Source organism: Thermobia domestica, chromosome 5 (assembly GCF_964235325.1).
Source record: "Thermobia domestica chromosome 5, izTheDome1.hap1.1, whole genome shotgun sequence".
Taxonomy (NCBI): domain Eukaryota; kingdom Metazoa; phylum Arthropoda; class Insecta; order Zygentoma; family Lepismatidae; genus Thermobia; species Thermobia domestica.
In genome coordinates, this window is record NC_137458.1 from 300,414,491 (window position 1) to 300,441,728 (window position 27,238).

General features: G+C 36.5%; 1 protein-coding gene across 2 annotated transcripts in view; it reads right to left on the reverse strand.

Moving 5' to 3' along the window:
• LOC145686743 (protein maelstrom homolog) overlaps window positions 1-25,235 on the reverse strand; it is a 42,258-nt gene extending 17,023 nt beyond the window's left edge. For both annotated transcript variants that reach the window (XM_081760377.1, XM_081760376.1), the window contains exon 1: window positions 25,057-25,235. The gene's annotated coding sequence lies outside the window, so the exon portion shown is untranslated. The remainder of the gene's footprint in view (window positions 1-25,056) is intronic.
• Between the last annotated feature and the right edge of the window lie 2,003 nt (window positions 25,236-27,238).

Consider the following 27,238-nt stretch of genomic DNA (forward strand, 5'->3'; position numbering starts at 1 on the left):
TGTCGAGTTGTTGACAAAATAATACAGGGTGCGGCACGTAAAACCGGCCCGTCGTAATATTCTGGTATATTGTGTTTTTGGCAACACTTAAATAATCTACCTTCCTACCAAGAGATGACGTGTCGAGGTCGGGTCGACTTACGTGACCTGCATCAGTCACGTGCAGCCGCAGCCAGTGAAACTTGTCGAAACCAGTTGAGAAAAAGGCCTCGTTGTGTGAAGCCGGGTGAGTGTCAGTGTGTGATAATGCCGTATTCGATACCCGAGCGTGTTGCCATTGTTGAAGGGTTCATTTTCACTGGATCTTTGGTGAAAACAAAGAATTTGTTTCGGGAGAAATTTCCAGGACGTTCTGTGCCAGCAAAAAGCACCATTCAGGAATTGATTGAAAAATGGCGGCGTACAGGATCGGTTCAACATGCTCCCAGGAACAGACGACCATCTGTCTGCACGCCTGAATTAAAGATGCAGGTGGAGGAGATAATGACAAGAAGTCCTCGAAAGTCAACCAGGAGATTGAGTCAACAGGTTCATGCGAGTGAGAGAAGTTGCAGACGTGTTTTAAGGGGACTGAAGTTAAAACCGTACCGGATAAGTGTTGTGCAAGAACTGAAGGAGCCTGACCTGCAGAAGAGGGTGCATTTCTGTTCATGGCTGTTGAGCAATGTTGCCAGTGGTTTCTTGGATCCACTAATGCTCATCATGAGTAACGAGGCGTGGTTCCACCTGTCTGGGTACGTAAATTCCCAAAACAACCGGTATTGGTCGACAGAAAATTCACACGCAATCCACCAGGTACCCTTGCATGATGAGAAGATTGGTGTTTGGTGTGCCATTTCCGCCACACGCGTTATTGGGCCCATATTCTTTGAGACGACAGTGAACAGTGACGTGTATATGGAAATCCTGGAGGAGTTTTATACACACTTGACCGAAGAGGAGCGTCAGTTATGTTACTTTCAGCAGGACGGTGCAACATGCCACACATCAGCTGCATCATTGTCCCTTGTGCATGAGATGTTTACACCAGAGAGGACAATCAGCAAAGGCTTGTGGCCTCCTCGGTCACCAGACTTGTCCACGTGTGACTTTTACTTATGGGGACTGTTAAAGGAAAGAGTATACGAAACAAATCCACACACAATTGAACTCAAGACCAGGATCCAGGATGTCACCAATAGCATTACAACACAAGAACTGACAAGGGTATATATGAATCTCCTCAATCGTGCTCACATTTGTGTTGAAGTGGGCGGAGGACACTTTCAGCACCTGCTGTGAAGGTGAGTAGTCATATTCAATACATTACATTTCATTTATGTGTTGTAGTTAATCATATTCAATACATTACATTTCATTTTATGTGTTCACTTTACGGGCCGGTTTTACGTGCCGCACCCTGTATATATTATAAACTGAGTACCAATTCACATTCCCCTTGCTTAATTGTTGGTCTTCTTACTTGTATTGAGAACTTTCAGTACTTAAGTAGAAATATATCGTAACCAAAATGTGCAGATTTCAAGTGGAGTGTACAGTGTTCTTTCTATTCTGGTTTTTAAAATTTCTGTATTTGTTACAAAACTTTCCTCTCAGACAATTCTCCTCTTATGAAGAAAGTGAGAGGAAACGGTAGAACCCCGAGAAAACCAACGTACACGATGTTTGTCCACCACAAAGCTTACTTGGCGTCAGCTGGGATCGAACCAGGGACCCCATGCACCAGAGGTGAACGTTCTACCACTGAGCCACCACGGCCTTTAGCATGTTAATAAAATAAATTTTTCAGTGTTGTACGTATGTTCATATAGAGGTTACGTATTGGGTGCCCACAAAAATAAATTCCTTGAACTAACTCTTCTTTTGTGAAATAACGTTCTACTTGTAAATTATCCAAAAAGTGGCCCCCATATTTTAAATCTGCATCTAACTTTAATCAGAAACACGTTAAATGCCCCGAAAACGCGTTGTCCCTTACAAACTTTCAATTCTCACAATTTGTAGTTCATAGTTTTACATATCGCGGTAATAAGGTATCATCATCATCAACTAAATTAATTTTATCAGATTTTTTTTTGCAATGATTAAATATTCCGTTGTTTATTTATATATGAGGGAGACACGATGGCTCAGTGATAGAGCGCTTACCTCTGGTACGTGGGGTCCCTGGTTCGATACCCGGCCAAGTATGTCTGTAGCGCACAACATCGTATCCGTGGGTTTTCTCGGGGTACTCCGATTTCCTCCCACTTTCTCATTCTACCATCATCATTCATTTACCTGGATCATTCGTCTCCCTTAGCCTAAAAGGCATAATCGTGGGACGTTAAACTGAAGGAATTCACTTTCATTTTTTAAAAACTCATACATGTGTAGCATGTTGCACACATATATCAGCCACAAATAGAATTCATCATGATATAGACATTGTACATAATTCAAGGTGTCTACTAAAATACGAAAATGAAATTTCGTGACCTTTTCTTTACCAAACCATAAAATTTTCTAACACTTTGAAGAGTGAATTTGGGTGCGAATTAGGCCTAATTTTCATCCATGTGATAGAAACGTACTTTGCTTGCGATTTGGTAGCGTTTAAACCCGACCATAGACATTTTTGGTGGTGAATTTTGATGTTTTATAGAACAAAATTTTCCAATCTGTACTTACATTTATACAGTTTAAAAAAATCGTGACATTCGTGACCGATAGACACCCTGTAATTTCATTAATTATATATTAATTTACGTGCCAGTTTACTTCATGTATAGATTTTAAGAAATAATCCGCCTTATGCGCAGTCATTTTGACGTATGATTAGCGTCTTATTAAAAGCCTGACTACTGCAGGAAACATATGTCAGTCGAACTCTTTAGTATGACACTAACCACGCGTCAGAACGACTCTGCATAAGGCCCAATAGGTTTATATTCAATCATACCCGTAATTGATGTCTATAGTTTATAGCTTTTCATATCTGTAAGATAATTTTGGTCTTCCTTATTCATGGAAATGTATATTTAGTACTTACAATCAATACAAGCCAACAATGTTCAGTAGATCATAATGTACACTTATGTCCAAAATGATTGTCGCATATCTATAACTGTCTTCTTGTAAGAATATAATTTGATAATGATTTAGCAGGGTACTTTAATACTGATACTATGTGTATAATCGAGAAATGTATATTTGTGGTAAACTTCACAGGAAAAGAATTATAATTACGAAAATCAGAATGAGTAAAACCAAATGTTGCTAAATGGATAAGAAAGTTTTATTTTCGCTTTATTGTTCTTATTTACCACTCTTTTGACATAAAATTTGCCACATGCATGTCTTTGCCGATTATACACATACTAACATTATAAGAAATACCGGGCGAATTCCTTATCAAATTATATTCCTACAACAACATATTTATAGACATGCGACAATAATTTTGGACATGAGGGTACATCACTCTATAGTAACACACTAAAGTTCAATTCACAAGAAGCTCGAAATGCTCGAACACTAATTCAATGAAGAACACTTTTATACGTACTTTGTCACCCACATACACGAAATTCTTACGACGCCACTATCACAACCGAATTCACACTTACACTAACACACACACAGTTGCATGGACAACACGAATTCTCTCACTAAAATCTTGCCATGGACTTTTACTCATTTGCCGGATGTGTGAATATGACTTCAGAGACCCTCCAACTGTACCAGTGTTACCATCTACAGTGGTAGGCAAGATCCAAACTGTTGACTGATTTTGAGTTCATTGACCCTTTTAGCAGTGAGGCTACATGAGACATGGACCTACAGCTTAACGTGGAATCCGAACCACATGAGCTCCCACCGGGAATTGAACCCGGATCACATAACGCCAAAAGCACGTACACTGACCGCTTAGCTAAGAGGGAGCTCGTAGGTCCTAAATTGTTGTCGAAATAGTACGATACTATCAGCAAACAGTGTCTGAAGAATCATCAAGTTGGGGAGCTTCAGTTCGATTCCCGCCTGGTACCTAACCACATCCAGCTAGGGTTATTATAGTCATCCTACGATTCGATACCAGTTATTTCAGTATTGTCACACTACATTCATCACACAAGAGCTACGTGAGTGTTTAGTGATCTAAGTGTTACAATGTCAAATTTAATGTATTTCAGTGAAAAGTGATTACTAGTACAAATCCAGGGTAATATCAAACCCTAAGTACATTAACAACAATTTACAATTGATACATACGTGGGAAATATTCTGATCACAAACAGTAACTTTTCTAGAGAGTTAGCAACACTGGAATTTGTTAACATTCTTCTTTAATCTGCTGTTTTAAGTGTTAAAAAAAATAATGTGTTAAACTTTGCTTCAAAGAGAAAAAATTCGTAAGTCAGCGTTTTGATGAACGGTAAAAAGTTCAAGGTCCAAGTTCGTTGTTACTTCACTCGATCAAGACAGTAAACAAACTTTGTTGATGACAACTAAAGAATTAACACTGAGTGAAATACATAGAGGTTTAAATGATTTTCGATACAGACTTGATCAACATTTAGCTTGGTTTTCAAGATCTTTTTCAAAAACAATGGACATACGTATATATATTGGTATTTGATTTATAATATTAATGGAATTTTCTGGAAGTGCATTTTTCTTTCAATTATGGTGTTGGTTGATCTTTGCTCGAATTATATCCTGTATATTCTATTCGTGTATGACTCAGATACCATAGTTATTTGCTCACACATTGGAATTTTGTAACATCGCGATGCGAGGCAACCTCATTTTTGTCGTCGGGGATATTGACTTAAAAAATAAAAACTGAAATCAATGTTTTAATTTTATTGAAAGTTTTATGTTTATTTCACGCATGTGGATTTGTTAATTTTTTTTATTATTCACTGGTTAACTAGTCCAGACAAACCGGAAAAGAATAACGTTATGTCTATAGTACACATGTAAATTATGTTGTTTTGTCTCTACTGTATAGCTCCCGTGTCATGTAACAGGGTGTCTACCAAGTAAGCAAATTCAAATTCCCTGACAAAATTATAATTTTCCCTGACTGTCGCTACCTTTTTTTCTTAGTACATGTCATGAAAAATAACTTATATTTAGAGTGAACTGTAAGTTTTCATCATTGTTTATATGCTTATACAATACTCTACAAACGTACAAACGAACCAATTCATTTATCTGTAATTTATGACTATTTTAGTGGCCATCCTTCACCCCTAACACCCACCTTTTCCACTATTTATTTTTATTTAGTCATCATATTATAATAGAATTTAAACGCAAAAATTTTTGAAAATGGGATGGTTAACTTAGACCATTATCACAGACTGAAAAATACAGGCAATAAAGGACAATATTAAAGTATAGGACAAACATGGGCGTCTCTGGCGGAGGGGACGCGTCCCCCCAATATTTTGAAATGCAAAATATTCAATATTTTATTTATAATTTAATTTATTTAGATACTCACTAGTAGTTAGATCATTTCCTTTGATGTCCCCCCCCCAAATTTTACATGCCAGAGACGCCAATGAGGACAAATATACACAAATTTTTAAAATATAGGAAAAAAAATAGGAAAATAGGACAGCTGGGAGGCCTGGGTTTCTGATAGCTTATATAACAAAAAATAATAATAATAATAATAAAATAAAATAAAATAAAATAAAAAATAAAAAAAATATAATTTTAGGTGGGTTTTATGGGAAACTGAAAAATCTTTCCCCATGTTATTTAAATGTATATTCTGTACTCCAAAATGTTGGTACTTCCGGTAGGGCCACAATGACGAAATTTGGCATGCTTGTACGTTTATGAGGTGCGACACCGTAGCCCGAGCTAGCGCGAAGGTCTTGCGGCGAAGCCCAAGCTAGCCTTAGGCTAGTTCCCATTATAGAGGTCCTGGTAAAGATTTTTCCCTGACGCATAATGAAATTCCCTGACCCTACAAAATTCTCTGCCTGGTAGACACCCTGCGTAAGCTTGTGTATGCAACAAATTGTACGAACTTCGTCAGTTACATTATGCTAAAGAACATATTTCTCTCGAACTGACGTTTTTCTGTACACTTCGGAATTTTGGATTTGAGACGACATAGATTGTACTTTTCCACGTTTCAGTGTTCTCCCGTTCGTGGAATATAAGCTGAGAATATTTGTCCAGTATCATGCAATTCGGTGTCTACTATAGTCACTCGTAACTAGCAGACCAATACCTTAACCTTTGAGAGGTACACGTAAACAGAAGAGTTTACACACTAACTCTGAAGTCAACCTATCTTATGAGAGATAACACACTCAATTACCATCTATTCTCATTCTAAGTTCCACTGGATAAGTATTGAATCCAGTGAACTTCGCGTTTATTCTCATTCATCGATATAAAAGGACGAAAACAGTTTCCACATTCATAAGAGGGAAGCCATCTACATAATCAAGAGCAGGTTAGTCAGAGAGAAATATGTTCCTTGCATACATAAACTCACCACATCACACCAAATATTCTTATATTTTCAATGAAAGACTATTAAACTCAAATATGAAACACAATTCTGCGAAAAGACTAAGATTACTAATACGAGATTGGTAAAGTACGTTTCCCCATTGCACTGAATATTGTAGTATTTTAAGCTCTATCTTTATCCCTATAACAGTGACATATTCATTATATCAGCAATATCATAGCCCTTTTTATCATAATTGGAACGTTCATATATATATATTTCGTCTAGGAATTAATTCGTGCGGGTGGACAAGAGATGGCGCAACGAACGGAGCGTCCCACAGTTCCGTGTATCCACACATGTGTTGCAAACCCCTGTCATCGCGTATCGTTCGTAGTATAGGGCAGTGGATTAAAGCGTCAACAACACCAGTTTGTAGTTAAGTGAACATGGCGCAATTTGTGCCTGATAAAGTGTTTTTGCGGGGTGTCCTGCTGCATTAACATGCAGAAAAGTGCGACAGAAAGTCATCGTATTTTGGTGGAAGTGTATGGTGACCATGCTCTAGCTGAGCGAACGTGTCAGAAGTGGTTTGCACGGTTTAGAAGTGGTGATTTCGGCTTGGCAGACCAAGAGCGAGCTGGACAGCCCAAAAAATTTCAAGACGAAGAATTTACAGCATTGCTCGAGCAGGATTCGTGTCAAACGCAGGAACAACTTGCAGCAGCATTAGGCGTTGATCAAACAACAGTCTCCAAACGCTTGAAAGCCATGGGAATGATTCAAAAGATGTCACATTGGGTTCCACATGAATTGAAAGACAGAGACGTTGAAAGACGAAAAACCATTTGCGAATTGCTGCTTCAACGACAGAGGAGAAAGGGGTTTCTGCATCGAATTATTACGGATGATGAGAAGTGGATCCATTACGAGAACCCTAAACGAAAAAAGGCCTGGGTGAAACCAGGTCCATCACAACCAAAACGAGATATTCACTGTGCAAAGGTTATGCTGTGCATATGGTGGGATATGAAAGGTGTGGTGTACTATGAGCTGCTGCAACCGAGTGAAACTATGAATGGAGAATGTTATCGACGACAATTAATGCGTTTGAAGCAAGCTCTGGCCAGAACACGACCAGAATGGGAGAACAGACATGATAAACTTATTGTTCAACATGATAACGCTCGCCCACATGTCGCAAAACCGGTCAAAACCTATTTAGAAAATGTCGGATGGGAAGTTTTACCCCACCCGCCGTATTCACCAGACGTTGCTCCTTCGGACTACTACTTGTTCGATTGCATGAACAACGATTTGATTGGGCAGCGGTTTACTTCTTCAGAAGATATCGAAACATGGGTCTCTGACTGGATCGCTTCCAAGGATGAGGACTTCTTTCGCCACGGAATCCGTACATTGCCTGACAGATGGGCGAAAGTGGTGGCTAGCGATGGACAATAATTTTCTTAAGGTATTTATGTATTTTGTGTTTGTACTACAGCTTCAATGTGTGCGTACCAACCGCACGAATTAATTCCTAGACCAAATATATATATATATATATATATATATATATATATATATAACGGAGTGAACCTTTAGAACTACTTCAAACTGGATTTTGAACACATCGGTTTGATTAAAACATGTATCCTAAAGGGGAGGAGGATAAACAATTTATGCCAAAGATAGTGTCTCAGGAACCTTAGAAAAATTAAACTTGGTATATAAACTTTTCATTAAAAAGAATTCCACACGTATCCCAGTTTTTTCAAAAATTCTAAGTAAAGCAGAGGAAAATTTCTATATTTTTCTCGTCTATATCCCATTTGACCTTGCCTGTCTTGTCAAAAAGGACGAAATCGTTTGAAATAATTTTTGAAAATAGCACTCGAACCGAGCAAATCTGTGTTGTCATTTTCATTAAAATGCATATCCTAAAAATGGTGGAGGAGAGGACTTGCACTTTAGAAAATTTCGCTCCTAAAGAGTAGGGGGAGGAGGCAATTTCTATTATTCTCAATTTATAAAAATAACGACCTTAAGAAAAAAAAAAAATTGGCTACTCACCAATGAATCCTCCCTTGAAAAATTTAAAGATTTTGACGTTTAGGAACTCTCAACTGGTTCTTTCCTCAGTGGCAAGGTAAAAAGGATTAAAACGGAAAGGAGATAAAACCAGGAATACCTCCCACTATATAAAAGTAACGTACAAAAAAGATCCTGAGATGAACAGAGCAGAATGAAAAAAAAAAAGAATGAACTGAATAAAAAAAGAACGCGGTGTCTATGTTAGGCCACTATTGCCAGATCCAAAGTATGCATCAAAGGTAGGTACCCAAGTTCGATCAATGTTGCCAGTATCAAGGTTCAATGCAGGTTTGTATTTATGAATAAAGAACGATTCTTTAATTTCCCGTTGGTTTTTTGCTTTTGCTGCTGAACCTATTACCTTAACCTGTTTTATATTATGTGAACGTTGTTTTAGATGAAGCGCTAAACCCGACATGCCTTCTTGTGACTTTTTTGATTGTCTAACATGTTCCTTCACACGCGTGTTAATATTACGTTTAGTTTGGCCAATGTATGAGGAATCACATTCGCAATAGACGCGGTAAATACCTGCTTTATTTAATGGATCGACAATATAGCTTTGAAATACAGTGAGATGTTTTTGTAAACTTTTGGGGGGAATACTTGAAGCAGATATGTTATGCTTTGCAAGAATGCATTGAATTTTTGTTGAAAGCTGTGGAAAATAAGGAATTCCAATCCAAGTTTTTGCTTCTTTGGAAGTTACCGTTTTGGAGACTTGCAGCGATCTACGTGTTTGATTGAACCATTTTTTGTAAAATACACAGCTTATAACCGTTTTCTTGTCCTATTTTATATAAAAACTGTATTTCTTCATTGAGATCTTTTTGATGGTCACAAATTAATAATGCTCTACGAAAGAAGTTCTTCCAAATATTGGCCTTGTACATTGGCGGATGAGCTGACTGTTGATGTATGTAAGTAGTACCTGCATTGGGTTTTCGGTATACTTTTGTAATAAATTTATCAGTGATCGGGTAATCAATACGTCTAGAAATGGAAGGCCGTTATCAGATTCACGTTCAAGGGTGAACTTCAGCTTAGAATTCTAATTGTTGAACTGTTCAAATATCTGTGCAAGTGTACTTTCGTCACGAACAAGTAGTAAAATATCATCAGCATAACGGCAATATCTAAAGTATTTAAATGTGTCCTGCCATAAAATAGACGTTTCAATCTGATTTAAAACGATATTTGACAATATTGGGCATAATGTGTTACCCATGGCTAAGCCATCATTCTGTGAAAAGTAATGATCTTCAAATTGGAATATATTAGTTGTTAAACAAACCTCAAGTAATTGTAATAAAAAATTAGTTTCATAGGTAGAAGTGCCATTTTGTTCCAGTGGTATGGACGGATACACATAAACGTCTATGGAGGCAAGTAAAATGGTATTGGCATTTACAGATGATAATAATTGTTGTTTTACCTCTAGACTGTCTTTTACAACATATTTAAAAACACTATTGTAAATGCTGTGTTTTTTATATAACCATTTTGATAGTAAATAAGCTGGATGATTGAAACCTAATATGATCGGGCGAAGGGGGATGTCAGGCTTGTGCACCTTCGGAAGACCATAAATAATGGGAAGACTAGGTGCATGTATTTTTATATCTTTTTCAATGTCAGTTAAAAGTGGTGAAGAATCAATTGTCGACTGTACCTTCTTAATAACCTGTGGTAACGGATTACAGGGAACTGGTTCTTCGGAACTGTTCATTAAATAGCACTAGAAATCAGTTCCTCACGAATCGGATCGGACAGAAATTATGGTGGTTTAGACCAACGTATCCCAATTATTTTAAACACTGCCAGATTCAAATGTTGATAGACTGATAACCATGCTAACTTCCCTCGTAACAGTTCTAAATTATTCAAAACTTGAAATATGCAATGTATAAAATAATAACACCAAGAACCACCATATTTGTAGTATGTTAAAAGAGGAAACAATGGGCAATAAGAAAGAAAGCAAATTACAAAGACCCGACAGTCAAAGTAGAAGAGTACACAAAAGAGAATGAATGGAAAACAGGGTTGGCTGATTTAAACCTTGATTTAAACCAGCTGCTTTTTTTAAGAAAAAGAAAGATTTTAAAAAAATGCTTTAAATCGTGTGAACTTCCTGGTGGCGTTTTCACATATCAAATCATCTGCATTAGTTTTATCTCCTTCTCACCTTTTAATCAAGGCGTCTCATATTCAATTCTCGGTCGAACCACAACTTTTCTTTCAAGTGTAAAACCAAATAGCAGTTCGGGTGTCACTTTAAGCGAAAGTCTTCTCCTTGATACTCTTTGTATTACATAAGGATACGAAACTACACCAAATTGCATATTTCTGCTTGCCTGAATGCCTGTTGTTTTATAAAGAAACCAAGGTTGCTTAAATATATTGATAGAAATTGGCAAAATTTATCGACCGTCTACGTAGCTTCCAGCATTAGCTTGGATTGGACTTTCAGTTTTACTTTTATGGAATGATGATTACATACTAAATTTGTAATTTAATCCCTCAGTTTTAACGTACTGCTGATTGTGGCAGTACCAATCTTAGATTTTATTTTCAAGTTAAATCCGATTCTCATTTTTAGTTCATGAAATATGAAAATACGGAAATAAGTTCATTTGTAAACAACTGTATCTGAAGAATTAGATCACGTTGTAACTGTTATATAATCATGTCTGTAAATTTGTCTTATGCGCTTATGACAGCTGTACTTACATAATTAAACTCACTACGAAAAGCTGGCACAGACATACTTCTTTCTTTCTAAATTCCGAAATTTGTTCTGGAACTTTTGGAGCCCGGACTCGGAATACTTTACTACTGCACGTGGCTTTACGTCACGTCCACGAGCTTTAAGATTATCAATCTCAGCAAAGATCCTGATATAAAATATTAGGTAATTTCAAGAAAGGAGTTCATGCAGTTGATTCAGCAACTCTGTCTATCGTCATCATGGACATAACGAAAAGTTCTCTACTTCTTTCAAGTTTAACACCGCCTTTAAGGTTTATTTAAAGAACTATTAGTCATCAATACTCTGTCTCCGAGGTAATAAATCACCACCAAGAACTATATAAGGGTCGGAGCTGAGCAGTAATCAAAAACGTCGAATGGACATTTTCACTGTTGTTTTTTATTGCTCTATAATAATAATAATAATAATATTAAAAACGAGCTAGCTGATTACCTGATTACGGAGAACACTTCCTTTTGCTCATGCGACGATTCTAACCAGTCGAAATTTGCGATTGAATTCCGGTCTGCTACTCGTGCGCTTAAAACAACGACCACTATGTTTGAAGGTCTGCGCCCACCCACCACGGAAACGGCTTAGCAAAAGATATGATGCATGTTTTCAAATGTGTACGACGTAGCTAATAACACAAATAGTAAGAAAAGTAACAGAATTTAAGGTTTATTTAAAAAGCAAGCTATTTATTTATTTATATATTTATTACCAAATATTTGAATATACTTGAATATCTGAGGACAATGTTGAAGTGTACTAATTTGCTACAGTATATTATTGACATTGTTTGCAGCCTGAAGTAAAAAACTAATTAATATTCTCATGTTTCGGTCACCGACCGAACTTACAAAGCGAAATTTTATTCATTCTTAAGAAAAAAAGACAATATAAAAACATACCGGTAGTTATTTGATAGTTGAGTGCTAATTTCTTATAATGCAAGCTCATCCTGGATTCGATAGTTATGCGCTCAGAGGGAAGCCCAAGGAAATTAATACATGAAAAAACATTTCTTTAAGTAAGAGTAATCTAAATTCTCTATGGAGTTCAACACAAGGCAGGGTTTCCCCAAGTGAACCCAGCCCGAAAAAACCCAGTGGTTTTCGGGTTGGACCCACTGAAAAACCAACCTGGGTTTTTGACTTTTCTGTTAGTATATTATTGGTACAGGGCGAATTATATTCTTTTATGTTAAGGTAGTCAACAACAGTCAACATAAGACCTTTATAAAGTTCTGAATGCACTGAATGAATGAATTTTAAAAAAACTCAGCTTGAGATAATTAAAGAATAAAGTAATGGATTATGCTTATAGCCTATTTGAAGTAAAATAAGGAATTTTGTATTTTAGAAAATATTTTCTGTGAATAGTGTGCTTCCTGACTCGGTGCCGCCGAGGGACGTTATCCCTCATACGTTGACAGGTTTAAGATCATAGGTGCCGGTACTAACAGTAAATATGTAAATACATTAGTAAAACTATTAGTTTTATTTCTTGCCTTTCACGGTAATAAAAGTATTCAGTAAAATTTGGTTTTCCAACAACAGTTCAATTCAGTCATTTGTTGCTACCTTTCAAATAAGCATTCTGTAGAATCAACACCAAGAACAGCGTAAAAATTCTTGTCAAAATTAAGAAGCTTAATGCTCGGAGCTCCAAAGACTACGTAACGCTTACTATTTTAAGTGCTGAATTCAAACTTCAGTATTAATGGAAGTTTCGATGTACAGTAAAGCAAGCCGCATTTTCAAGGAAAACCCGTCGTGAAAGAAGTGTTCGGGAAATTCCCGCAATTGAACCCAGATGGCATCGGAAGTGAATACTTCAACAATAAAACTATTTATTTTACGCTGGAAGATATTTAATTTCATTTATGACATTTTGAAACCTTTACTTTAATAAAATATGAATTATAGGCCTATCTTTGTTAATTGTTTTAAGGAAAGAACCGTCTTGCAACAAGTGCTCGGAAAATTCTTGTAACTGAACGCACAAAGCATCGAAAGAACTTCAACAATAAAACCATTTATATTACGTTTAAAAATATTTATTTCGTATAAGACATTTTGATGAATTATGTCTTAAATTAATATAGCTATTTGATATTCATATTTGGCGAACGTCACAGGCTCCTGGGATGACTCGATCTACATTTGTTCGTTTGTGTGCTTGTACCACAGCGTTCAACTTTTGGTCTTAAATTTCAGGATACAAGCTGGAGATACTCTAAATTTTCTGTATAGAATTTTCTGCATACCAACGTAAAATTACAAAATGGCATCCTTTCTTTCTTTTCTTTTTTCCAAAATAGAGGATATTCACGCTACAAAGGGCAGTTTTCGGTCTTTCAAGTTAAAATTTTCAAAGTAGAAGCACGAGAGATTAAATTAGCTGTACATATATTTTGGCGAAATAAAATTTTAAAATGAGCCATTATTCAAAACAGAGGATATCCATGCTACAGGGTGCAACTTTTGGAATTTTTAAGTTGAAATTTTGAGGGTAGAAGCACAAGACATCCTAAATTTGCTGTACATATTTTCTTCGGCTATCCAATATAAAATTTCAAAATGGCGACAATTTTTTTCAAAACAGCAGTGAATAGGAAATTGTTGCAAGTTGTGACAATGACAATCTTGAAATGTGAATCATATTTTAACATTTTTATCCCAAAGACATTAAAGTATTAAAAAACATGGGCCCAGGTGGGTTGAGTATTTTCAAAAATATCCGTTTTTTTTTTTCAAACCCTGACACAAGGACGCACAAACTTACGATAATTATATTCATGAGCATTCTGATAATTTACCAGTGCTATTATCGAACTACTTTACACATTAGCAATATTATTCCATCATAATATCTTCGCGCTTATTGTCGTTTTCTTTAGAAATGGAACATACTCGTAAATTGTTTATATTAGTCCATGTGAACATTTTCAAATTGGCTGAAGTGTTTTGAGCACATGAGTTTACATTTAAACCAACAAATGAACAGATGTGGTCTCACAGTAATGATAACAAACTAGTTACAGTGGCTTATTACTGAATAATATGAAATTTCTACTTTTATGTTCCACGAATATGTCCTGTAGGCAAAGGGAGACGGATGATAAATGAGAGTGAATGATTATAAAAGAATCGGTAGAATGTTAGTGTGGGAGGAAACGTCTGAATCGCGAGAAAAACCACGGACACGATGTTGTGCATCACAAATTCATATGGCTTGAATTCAAACCAGATAGCACTCACACTAGAGGTGAGCACTCCACTATTGATCCACTGTGTCCTTTGATAATGAATGTTTGTGATATGTCATGACGAGTAATGAACACAATATTCTGCTCCAGTGAGTGAAACAATATAAGAGAGATCAATCTACTGGTCGAAACTTAACAAAGGCTGAACTCTTAAAACGTTTGCTTTTATGTTTTTTTTTCTTTAACTTGTGGACCTCAGAATACAAAACACAATACTTTCACGATATAATCTTTTGCAAATATACTACTATATACCAAACATTAATAATCGCAGAGCTGAGGGCAGGCTTGTAGCCACCCCAAAAAATGTAGGGGGGGGGGTGTAGAAGTTAGGGGGGTTAATCCAACCATATTATAGTTCATCATCATATTAAGGTTTATTTGCAAGCCTATCTTGAAAAGTTTAGGGGGCAGCCTCCCGGGGATACTGGCTCTTAAATAAGTTAAATCAAAAATAAAATTATGAAGGCCCATGTATGAAATTGTATTATTATGGTGCCTTGAGAACCGGCGCCTAGGTCAGAAGAAAAATTCTCGAGCACTTATCTTGTTTATGATGGTCTTTCGGCAGCCTAACTAACTGCATCTATTCGCTACAGCTTTCTTCAGCTTTAAACCACTGCGGTGACCACAAAAGCATTTCTCTTGTAGAAATATAAGAAAGTAAAGCGCTATATAATACGATTCTTGTAGCATTAAGATAAGAATAGTTGTAGCAATGGGGTGCGGTGACCGATTGCTAATATACGAGTAAATAGAAAAAATGAAAGGATGTAATAGGATATGAATATTTTTAAAGGGATTAAGAGATTTTTGGTGCAGAAAGTGCTTATTTGTAGCCGTAGTATAATAGCATGGAGATTCATGACAAATCTTCAAAATAAAGGAAAGCTATATGATGGCCTAGATATTCTCAATCTGCGCATGAACTGATATAGGGCTTAGGCTCTAATGTTTTGGGGCAATACAATAGTAAAGTAATCCTGCTTAAGTGTATAACTATCTAAAATATTTGTAAAGATAGAACATTACAAATGACCATTAATGTATTTCAAGCTAGGAAAATAGGTCTTATTAACACGTTACGTTTATATACAGTAAGTGTATTACTTATTTTGTCATTTTCCCTTTCACTATTCTACTAAATTTATTTGTAGTTTGCAGTGAGAAACTGCAATATGAAAAGATTCCCTGAAGCTTCCAATGCCACTCACAGAGCGCTACGGACCTGTGACGTCATGCCAAAACCCTTGTCTGTGTTGCCGTGACGTAAGAAGCTCATTTTTCCATTGCTTGAAGCGTTATATCTCCGTAACGAAGAAATATTTTTCTGAGATTTTTGGTATGTGGTATATTGAAGACTAGTTCTACGCGATGATGTCCTTAAATTACAACCTTTGGTCAAAAAGGAAAAGTCCATCGGAAGTTTCATCCTCATCAGAACTTACCAGGTATGTGCCAGAGAAATCTGTGCTAGGCTTACCAAGTGCATACGATAATTCATTCACAGACACAAATTCGCATTCAAAATTGACTCTTTTTAAGTTCGATTTATGAGATTTAATTATTGTCCCTCTCGCTTCCCCCCCCCCCCGAAATTAGAACAATCTCATATATCAACATTATGATACATTGACACTCAAATTTTACATACCATGCAATAACGGGATTTCTCCAATGGCTAAGGCGGGAGTTTCCCGATTTATATATAATGGTTTCACTTGTGCAACTGTTTACCTTTTTGTCCTGAAATGAGTTTTGACGATTATATTGCAAGTATGCAAAGATCAATACAACGTATTTTTATCAGGAGTGCTTCGAGAGTGAGTCGACAGTGAGGTAATATTTGTGGCCAATTAGCCCCGGTGTCGAGTCCAATGTAGGACAATTTCTCTCGGATGTAAGCCGGGACGAGGTTTGGATTCCCCTTTAAGCTTATGTGACTCCTTCCAGCAATACCCCGTGGTTGCATGATAACGCACAGACGAAACAAACTTATTTCTATTCATATGTAATGTAAATACATAAAGCAAATTATTTACCGCCCCCCCCTCCAAAAAAAAGTTGTTTTTTGTTTGTTTTTTCAAGGAAAAAATTTATTTTGCCAAAAATGTAACTTGCCATGATGGAAAATATGAACCACATATTGGACTATATGCATGCGAAGGGTCAAGCCCTCTTACCACCCCCCTCCCCCACCCGAACAACAATTAAAATCATAAAAGTATTAAAACTAATACTAACATTTCACAAAATTATATACTTGAAAGGGAATTATCCCTCCATCAGAACCAGCTATGAATCTTAAAATAACGAGAAAAAAAAATTAGAAATAAATCCCCTAATTTTAGCGTTATAAATACAGGTAGGCACCTTGATTCACGAATAAAAATTTCTCCCCAATACTATAATTACAACAAAATTTCCTACTCAATAAATAATAACCGAACTGCATCACAATTTCCTTTTAATGATGTGTACAGTTCAATTTTCTTTCCGAATTGTACCAAACTTTATTCATATTTTGTGCCCCACCAAAAAGGACTGATAAAATTAAAGGAATGGTTCACAGTTAAATGTCTCTACTGACCACTAACAACGAATAACCACTGAGCAAGAGTGTTAACTTGATTGACACATACTAACGTTGACAACCGATATAAACAAACGTACACCACATCAGACATATGCCGCCAGGAAAATTGCTTAACACATGTCAGAAGGGACAGTACATGAGATCAAATCATAAGCAAGACCACATGATGAAGAATGTTTTTACTTTGACTAGACATTGACTGCAACCGATTCATCTGACCCGACTCCCGGAGCAGTGTAGGAATCACTTCCCAAGAATGATTCAAGTCATCAAAGCAGTCTAGGAATCAGTTCCTTGAAACAGACAACTTGTTACGAAGAACTCACTCCCAGACTACTCCAGAGAATAGAAACGTCTGGGAACTGCTTCCCAAACTGATCCGGAAACTGGTTCAAATAAATCAGTTTTTAAACAACCGTACCTAATTCACAAATTCTGCAAAAAAAAATGCACATTACAAAGCAGAGATAAACCTAACATACTTTAAATGAAGTGAAAACCAGCTTCTAAACTAACCTAATCCAAATTATCCATAACCTGCTACTATGATATTTCATTCTCAGCTAAAAACTTATTTTCGAAAGAACATGGGGCTGCCCCCCCCCCTCCCAAGTCCCCTAAAAAATAGTTGGATAAAATAAACCCTATCAAAACAGATATCATAATTTAAAAAAAGGCACGAATGCAAAACAAATCAAGAATAAAAATCAAGGATATCAATTAAAAATTAAAACTAAACACCGCTAATGATACAGAGATCCAACATAGCGTAAAAATTGAAAATATTGCTCACCAAGTGACATATTCTTAGCAATTTTACGTCGCCAGAAATACCATGAAAAGTGTAACATAAGGTTTCTCAACTATGAGTTGACACTATATTTCGTTTTACAATATTCCTGTTAAAGCAAACAAGCAAAAGAAACGTCCACTCTTCAATAGTTTTAGCATTCGACAACAACAACTAACACAAGTTTTCTGTAACTTAATTAAACCACACAATGCTGCAAAGCGATAATAACATGTGAATCTAATACAAACTTACTTACAAAAAGACGAATTTAAACTCTTAGCATCAAATCCATGAAACGGTTTTTCAACCTCATTTACTAATTCTACAGTCGCCATGAAATAAAAATTGAAGTACCGTACGCGCTTCCAAGAATTTCACAACTACCGCATAAACCTAACATACTGACACATACCAACTACATGGAGCTACGGACACTTGACATCACAGCAGCAAACTACTACCAACTAGTTTCACAATTGACATCGCACGAAATACACAAACAGTTCCAGCAAGTGACTAAACATATAAGAACCGGTTCCAGCCACTGTGCTACTCAAAGTAAAACCTTACCAAAAAGAACACTATCAAAGCACAATGTCAAGTCAAATCCGTATCTCCGTGCTCTAACAGAAAACTAATAGTAAGTCGCCATCAAGAATGACTCGAAATCAGCAAGGAACCTAGAAGAACGGATACATTCTCAAAACCGGAACCAAAAGATCAAAATCACTGAATAGAATAAACTGAATGAAATGACCAAAGCAATACTCACCAATTACTACTGCACGAATGGGGCAATGATTCTTTCATGAATGTAGTCGTAAGTTAAAAATTCCTTATTACGACAATGCAAATGTTTTCACCACAGATGGCGGTCACAAAATACAAGGAGAAATGGACTGAATCAGACGAACTGTCAGCATGAGAGTGACAAAAAGATAATAAAGGTAATCAGTGAATGATTAATTAGGGAGAGAAACGAAGTTAACATTGGACTTTGATGATCTAGCGTACTGATGCGATACGGTATTAGAGTAACAGGAACAGAGCATATGATAATGTCAAATGGGATTTTGGGTGCTATCCCATTTTACGGGGGCATAAATTTGTAAAAGCTACTAAGATATATGTCACTTGACTTCACAATAGGATTGTAAATTAATCTAAAGTCAATCTGCAGCTATTACTGCAACTCTTCCCTTAAGAAATACTTCCTAAGGCAGTAAGAGTACATTTCCTTCTAAGAGAAGTTCATTTTTCATGAAAATAAGCATCCCTTGTGTGGCAGTCTGCAGTTAATGTTTAGATAAAGGGGGGCATGCATTAAATTCCATAAAAGATTCACTAACAGCAACCCGTAATTCATCTGCAGTGGGCATACAACTTGCCCGCTTCAACACACTACTACAGCAGCCGAACAGTAAATACCATTAAACAGCACATTCACGACTGAACTAACAACAGCTGACTATATATATACACACACACACTACCGGCCAAAAGTATTGCATCACCAACGATATCAGTAGAAAACTAAATGAATGCACATAATTATGAACACAGAACAATTTTATATTTGTGAAACAAAACAACAAAGGGTAACACAAAACCAAAACAGAAGAGTCAGAATGTGAAACGAAATCACTCAAATTTGGGATTCATCAAAATATCCACAAATAGCTCTCAATACAGCAGCACACAACCTAGGCATCCTCACGAGTAATTTCCGTAATGCTTGGGCTTTAAGTCCATTCCAACACGTTTGTAAATGTACCCACAACTGTGCTTTATTAACTGGTAGACTTTTCGAAAGTTTCTGTCTAACTCATCCCACAATAACTCGATCAGATTCAAGTCCGGGCTTTCCGGTGGCCATCGCATGTTTATCAATTCTTTTCGTCTCTCTTTCTTTCTAAGTACGACTTACACAAATGAAATGTGTGTTTGGGGTCATTGTCTTGTTGAAAAATAAATCCCTGACCGACAAGCCTTTTGCCACTGGGTAGAGCATGTCTTTCCATGATGCGATGATAATCTTTTTTTCATTTTTCTCTCAATTCTCTCTTCTCTAAATCACCAACATTTTCACCCGCGATACAACCCATACCATGACAGACCCACCACCATGTTTGACAATTGGATTAATACATTGTTCGAGCCTGCGTTCTCCAGGAAGTCGACGAACAAACTTTCTGCGTTTAGTTCCAAAAATTTCGAATTTACTTTCGTCACTAAAGAGCACTTTATACCACTGTTGTACTGACCAATTCTTATGTTGTTGAGCCCATTGTAATCGTCTACGTTTGTTTTGTTTACTAAAAAAAAAATTCTTGTTGTTGTTGCAATGCATCCCCTTGATGAACCGTGTTTTCGAAGTCGGCGTTTTAGTGTTTTAACAGATACGACTGTTTCTCGGGTAGCATTAAGTTTTTCTCGAATTTCTGCGGCAGTTAGTGTTCGTTGACGTTTGCTTGTGACCACAATAAACTGATCTTCATTCTTTGACGTTATTCGCGGTCTTTCAGGTCATCGACAATTAACATTTGACAGAGTTTCGTTGAAACCTTGAATAGTGCGAACAACTGTAGATTGATGTATGTTCACTCTTCTAGCGATCTGTCACATAGAAAACTTTAACGTGTACAATTCCACAATAATACCACCTTGTTCTTTACTAAGTTCACGAACTTGAGCCATACTGTTCATATGTGTCGGACAAACAATCACTTACTTAGTATATTTTAGCTGACAACTCTTGGTGACCACTGGTCCCTGAAAGGTGAACAGAAAAGAAAACTAGGCACAATTGCAGCTGGTTTCGTACTTACAATGACATTTTATGTTGTATGTAAACAAGTATTCATGTTAATATTTATATCAGCTAAAAGCATATTATCTTCCCAATTGTCAAGAACTTTTCTTTTTGCTGTGAGGGTGAGATCTCGCCACATTTTGAACTAATTTTTGATCGCGAGAAGTTATTTTACTGGCGACAAATTTAGAAACGTTTCAGAATGACTTAACGATAATTTATGTATAACATTCCAACATATTTTCATGAAAATCGGTACACTTTGTACGTATTTACAGCATTTCCATGGGTGATGCAGTACTTTTGGCCGGTAGTGTATATATATATATATATATATATATAAGACATCTAGTGAAAAAATAAAAGTACTATATCCATATCAATTAGGAACAGGAACGACATCTACTGAGAAAATACAAGAACTAGACGCAGGTGAATTAGCAACAGCAAGGAACCAGTGAACAATACTAAGAGTGACAGGATATCACTGCCTCGCCCAAAGTAACGTTACCCAATAATGTATTGTACAGGGTATCCATCCCTAATCAACCCTCTAAAAATTAATTTAAGTAACATTGTAGTAGAGAGTATTTATAGTGCTAGTTGAAACACGAGAAGGCAAGGATTCATCGTTTTCGTTATTTCTGAATAGTGCTCAGTGTTCGTACGCTAGCTTAAGGGATATCCCCGTAATTGAGAGAAATTTCGTAGGTAAAAACAGCCAAAAGAGAATTTTTCGATAAAACGTGAAAATCCAGGGTAACTTTTACGCTGACTGATTTACCAATACAATTGCTTAAATTTTCCTTTGTTTTTCAGAAATAAGCCAATAAAATAGCAATAGTTTGTATTTCTGTACGTGCGTCTGTGTTTAAAGTTGCATAACTTGCAGTCATTGTTCTGGATGGATTCGTGTATACTTTATTTTGTATTAATTAAAAAAATGAAGAAAAAATAGAAGCTAATAGCAAATGAATAAAACAAATATGGGGGGGCACTTCCTTTACTATAGCTAAATTAGGCACCACAGTTTTGTCGCCGGACCACACGAAAATCAAGAAAGAAAGCGAACACTAGGTTGTGACTAACCTTGAGTCAACTGGTAGAGATTATTGTTTGAAATACAGTGTGGACGTACGGCATAAAAGCTAGTGCATAAAACACGAACCAACTTGTGCCAGGTGGCCATAAAAAAAAAAAAAAAAGCACGAATGCCACCTATCCAAGGCAGCGGTACCAAGTGAGTACGTTCGTCGAGACCAGGCGCGCCAGCGACGGTGGGTAAACAAACGAGGATAGTGGAAAAAAAAATATGTCATATAATGTATGGCTTATGTGCTGCACAGCCTTGGGGGAGATACTAAATGTCATCCAAAAAAGTATTAACCTGTACTATACTAGGTTAGATACTATTAGGTTTGGTTAACGATGTTCCTCTTATTTTCAGCAGTTTTGTTTCTACACTCACGATAAACTGTTGGTCTGTTTATTAGACCATGCCTTTCACACAATTTCAACAACTAATATTCATTATTTTTGTATAACCTGATAAAACTCAAACACGATATGACACCATCTTGTCATTTACGCACCATTTCCACATTGCCTCCCTTCCGCTTCCATATATAGTGACACAATATCAGAAACAACAACTAATAACAAGTATTTTTCTTAACTTCAACTATTATCATCGCCTTACTTTCACTCACTCTGCCTCACAAACTAAAATAAATTTTCCAATTCATCTGGTAAATTTTCCCAAATTGGTCCGACGATACAGCAGTTAACATTGAATAATCAAGAATCTGGGGAAAACTTGACAATAAAAGGGAAAATTTTGAGTCAGTTTAGGGAAATTTTGTTAAACCTACGAATACTGATAGTGCGCAATTTCCAACAATTAACAGTTCGGAAGAATTCATTGTGCAATAATGTAATGCAAATGAATACTTATCCAGTGAAGAGCAAAGAAAGCATAAAGATATATTTGTGGTTAACAGTTAGGATTGAACGGTGGAAATGGAAGAGGAGTAATTCTAGATAAGATATATTAAAATAATAACAAATAAATAGTAGTATTACGTTGAAAACAGTTTCAAGCTGGTCTAATCCAGGGCCGCCATCTGCGGAAGATTAAAGTTTCAGAAAAGTAAAAGTGATTTTACAGTTTCCACTATTGTAAATCTGTGCAAGGAAATGTATAACATAAGCGATAAGTATTGGATATAGTATATGTAAGACCGGAGCAGTTCCAGAAGGAGCTGGACGCTCGTACTTTTACGGATTATTCATTGAGTATCTACGAACTTAATAAGGGGGTAACAAACCCACTTTCATTTACTTCGCGAGTGATACGAAAATAAAAAAGAACGTACCTGTTTGTTGTTCTTCTGCCTGTATTTACATTAGGCGTTTAATGATGTGCAAATGTTTGAGAGATGTATGCAGTAGTAGCAGGTCTAGCGTGATTGCTTTGCGGTTTTTGTGCAAAGAATCCGTTCTTTCCGTATTAGGTTGAGGTTTTTTCCGTACAGGTTTGCGTCATTGTATAGAGGTTTTTGTGAGCTGAACGCAACGGGAAGTTTGTTTTTTTCTTGTTTACTTTCACTTACTGCTAATTTGCATTTTCGGGAATTTTCTTGCGGGCCGTATAACGTCCTGCAGCAGTAGGATGAGGTTCCGCCTACGTGCGATGGTATTTTTACATGAACCTGGCAACATTTATAAAAATGCCGATCGAAAATAGGAGAAGAATGGAAGCTGAAGTGGTGAAGACGTAGTTTGATTGCAAAATATTATATTTTATTGAAGACGCATGAGTAATTATAACTAATACATGAAGCTGGATGAGTTCCCGAAAAAGGAGGACGTTGTAGTAACATGCATTTGGTAATTTCTGTTAGGTATGTGGTAGGGATGCGTCATAATGTCGTAACACACGTGGCCTCCTTTCTTTTGAAGAAAAAGTGTCCCATACAAACGCGGTTTCATAAGTTTCTCTTGGAAGTAGCTCGAATATATCCTCCTAGTATTTGATTGTGATTCGATATGAATGGTTTCTGCTCCTTATTGTCTTTTTACTTTCATTCCTCACATTTGCCCTTGTACTTTATATCTGCATGTGTAGTGCCCTTGTACTTTATCTATGACTGTGTGGGGGGCGGATTTAACGCATGTCTTGTGCTCCTTCTGCTCCTTATTGTCTTTTTACTTTCATTCCTCACATTTGCCCTTGTACTTTATATCTGCATGTTTAGTGCCCTTGTACTTTATGTATGAGTGTGTGTGTGTGTGTGGGGGGATTTAATGCATATCGCATGTCTTGTGCTCCAGGATACTTCTTACTCTTGCATTACGTAGGGAAATGGTATTTCATGTCGAAGTGGTAATAGAACACAGAAGAAACGCAGATCAGGGTGTATTCACACTTTATATTAGACTGTGAATACAACATGATCTGGGTTTCCTCTGTGTTCTGTTACCACTTGAACATGAAATAACATCATTTCCCTACGTAATGCAAGAGTAAGAAGGGATATAGTATACGAGAGTGCCTCATCATTTACCGAGGACTCAGGAAGTGCAGTCTTTTAAGGATTATTCATTGAGGATATAGGAACTTGAAAATGAGGTAAAAATGCGACTTTCATTTAATTACTGAGTAATATAAAATAAAATGTACGTCGGTTTGCGTTGCGTTTCGTTGTGTTTTATGGTATGCGAAGAATAATAATGTGCCCTTGTACGTAGTGTATGAGTATATGTGGGGGATTTGAAACATATCGCATGTCACGTGCACGTGGATGCTTCTTACTACTTCTAAATGTAATAAAATCATTTTTATACGTAGTGCAACAGTAGGAAGTATCCACGCGCACAGATCATGAGGCACTGTTGTATACTATTACCGTAAGAAGTATCCTGGAGCACCGAAAACAAGGGCGGTCTCATGTATACTATTACCATCTATAAAACTTGAATAATTTTGTGTCGACAGCCTGTCAATCTAAACGAATTTACGGATCACACCTGTATCAACTTGTAGGGAACCTAAAGAAACCTTACCTATATTTTTTAACTAATATGCATGTGCTTCCAACAATGCTCCCAAACCAGCTTTCTTACAAGGCCGCGGGGGATATTAATCCAATGTAATATTACATAGAACACTTTGACAAGGATAGATGAAAAGTTGAACAGACCAACTCTTCCTCACTGAAGCCACAAGTCGTTGTACTATTTCTAAATTTGTCCCGGAGCCATGATACTTACCGTAAGAAATTGGTACTTTTGTGCCCTCTATTTCTTGCGTATGATGTGCACTCTACGTATTCTCTTTATGTGTATTTTGGCTCGTGCCAAAGAGAAGCAAAGTTGATTTTGACTTTCACTGTTTCGTTATCTTCATAACATTTTCACATGAGCCCACATTGCACAATTTAATCCCCACATCCTACTAATTGTACAATGTTGCCAACTGAAACGTTATAAAATCCCATCTCGAGCGGCAGAAATCCTCATTTTGTACTTGAATTTCCCACGCTATCCAAATAAAATTTTCTAAGCTTAGAAAACATGAACAGTGAAATTAGGGTATATAAGTCATTGTCTTCAATTTATGAGTGAATTATTCAAAACTTCCGATTGTCAACGAGAATCAAACAGTTTATGAACAAGCAGCTCGGTAGCCAGCCCAAAAATGTAGGTGGGGCCCGATCCAACTATATTATAGTTCATCACCATATTATAGTTCATTTGCGAGCCTATCGTGAAAATTTTAGGGGGCCAGTAAAAATTTAGGGGGGAGGCTTCCTTGGATACGGGCCTGTGAACAAGTATTTTCCTTAACTAAAAGAGACAATTGAAAATGTCGTTCAAAATTAGTACATTTTGCTGTCAGTTTAGTATTTCCATCACGCTTTTGTGCGATCATCTAACACCTTAATAAAACTAGATAAATTTCATTTTTCAGCCATTTCATATGGAACAATTTGGAAGTTGAACGTTTCTCGTTTTATTTTCTTCCGTTAATTCTGTTCTTTCTGCCATTTCTTTCTCTCCCTCCCTCTTTTTAATACCTCAGTGCAATAAACGTTCCCTGGTACTTGCTTTTTGAGATTCACAAGTAACTAGAAGTCACTTGTGAAGATTCAGAAGTCAATAGAAAAAAAATATTTCAATTGGCGTTAATTTCAAGTCTATTGAAGGTTCATTTGTCGCTTATAAACAATTTTGTTCGCGTCCATGGCATAGTTATATGAAAAATCCCATCCGCCTTATGCAGAGTCGTTTTGACGAATGATTAGCATCATACTACAGACTTGACTAGTGCAGCAAATATCTGTTGATCGAACTCTTTAGTATGATACTAATCACGTGTCAGAACGACTATGCGTAAGGCGCCATAAATCCTAGCAATTTTTACAAAAATCCCTTTATCCCAGTTCGAGAAATCATTATCAAAATATCCCACCATGTGGGATGTTTACCACAATACGGGATTTTCCCCACGGGTTGGCGTCACTGGGTAGTGTGTTTTCTCATAAGGTTAATGCTTAAAACCACCAGAATATCTCTTCGTTTGATTTTTTTTTTAAGACACTATTATTATTTTTTTTTTAAAGACACACACTTAAGACACTATTAAGACACTAAATAGACTATGTCACCAGACAAGGAAAACAGAAATTTTTCTCATAGACTGCGCTCTTTGATTTAATGGAATTTCCATTAGATGATTATAAGATGCAGTTTAAGTTTAGTTACATCACAATTTGCAAAGCTTACAGGTACACATTGAGCAGATTGGGTGAAAAGACATATTTATATAAATGTCGGTACTGATTAAGAATAGTCCGTCATAAAAATGGTAACTTTACGGTTAAAATGAAGATGACCACATGAAGGAGGAATAGATAGGATATTAAATATTCCACTCTCGAATGAATTTTTCGTGATGTATTGACGTATTTGTTTACAAGTGTAATGTTACGAATATTTGACTATTACAAGAGCCATACTAGGCTTACAATGAATGAGTGCATACCAAAGATGACTGTACCATAATTTCCACCAGCGGAGTATTTCTGCATGATGTAGGAAACCAGTATTTTATGTTTACAAGTATAAAGTTGCAAGTGTGGAACCATTCATTACCACTGCTCCGATCTGTGATTTTGTGCCATATCAGGTTGGCTTGTATTTTTTGAACTGTAGCTTTTATGTCATATATCCAGAAGCTATACTTATAATCAGTCATGAAAGAATTGTAACTTTTCATTAATTACTTCCAGTGGCGCCATAGAATTTCATCTATCCTAAATGAGGTACTATCACGCAGCCCAACCCAAATGTCTTGGAGGAAAATACAAAGAAACTTAGTGCAAGAACTATAATTTGTTAATAATTCTTTCGAGCGGTATGCCTAAACTTAACCTGCATCAGGGGCGGATAC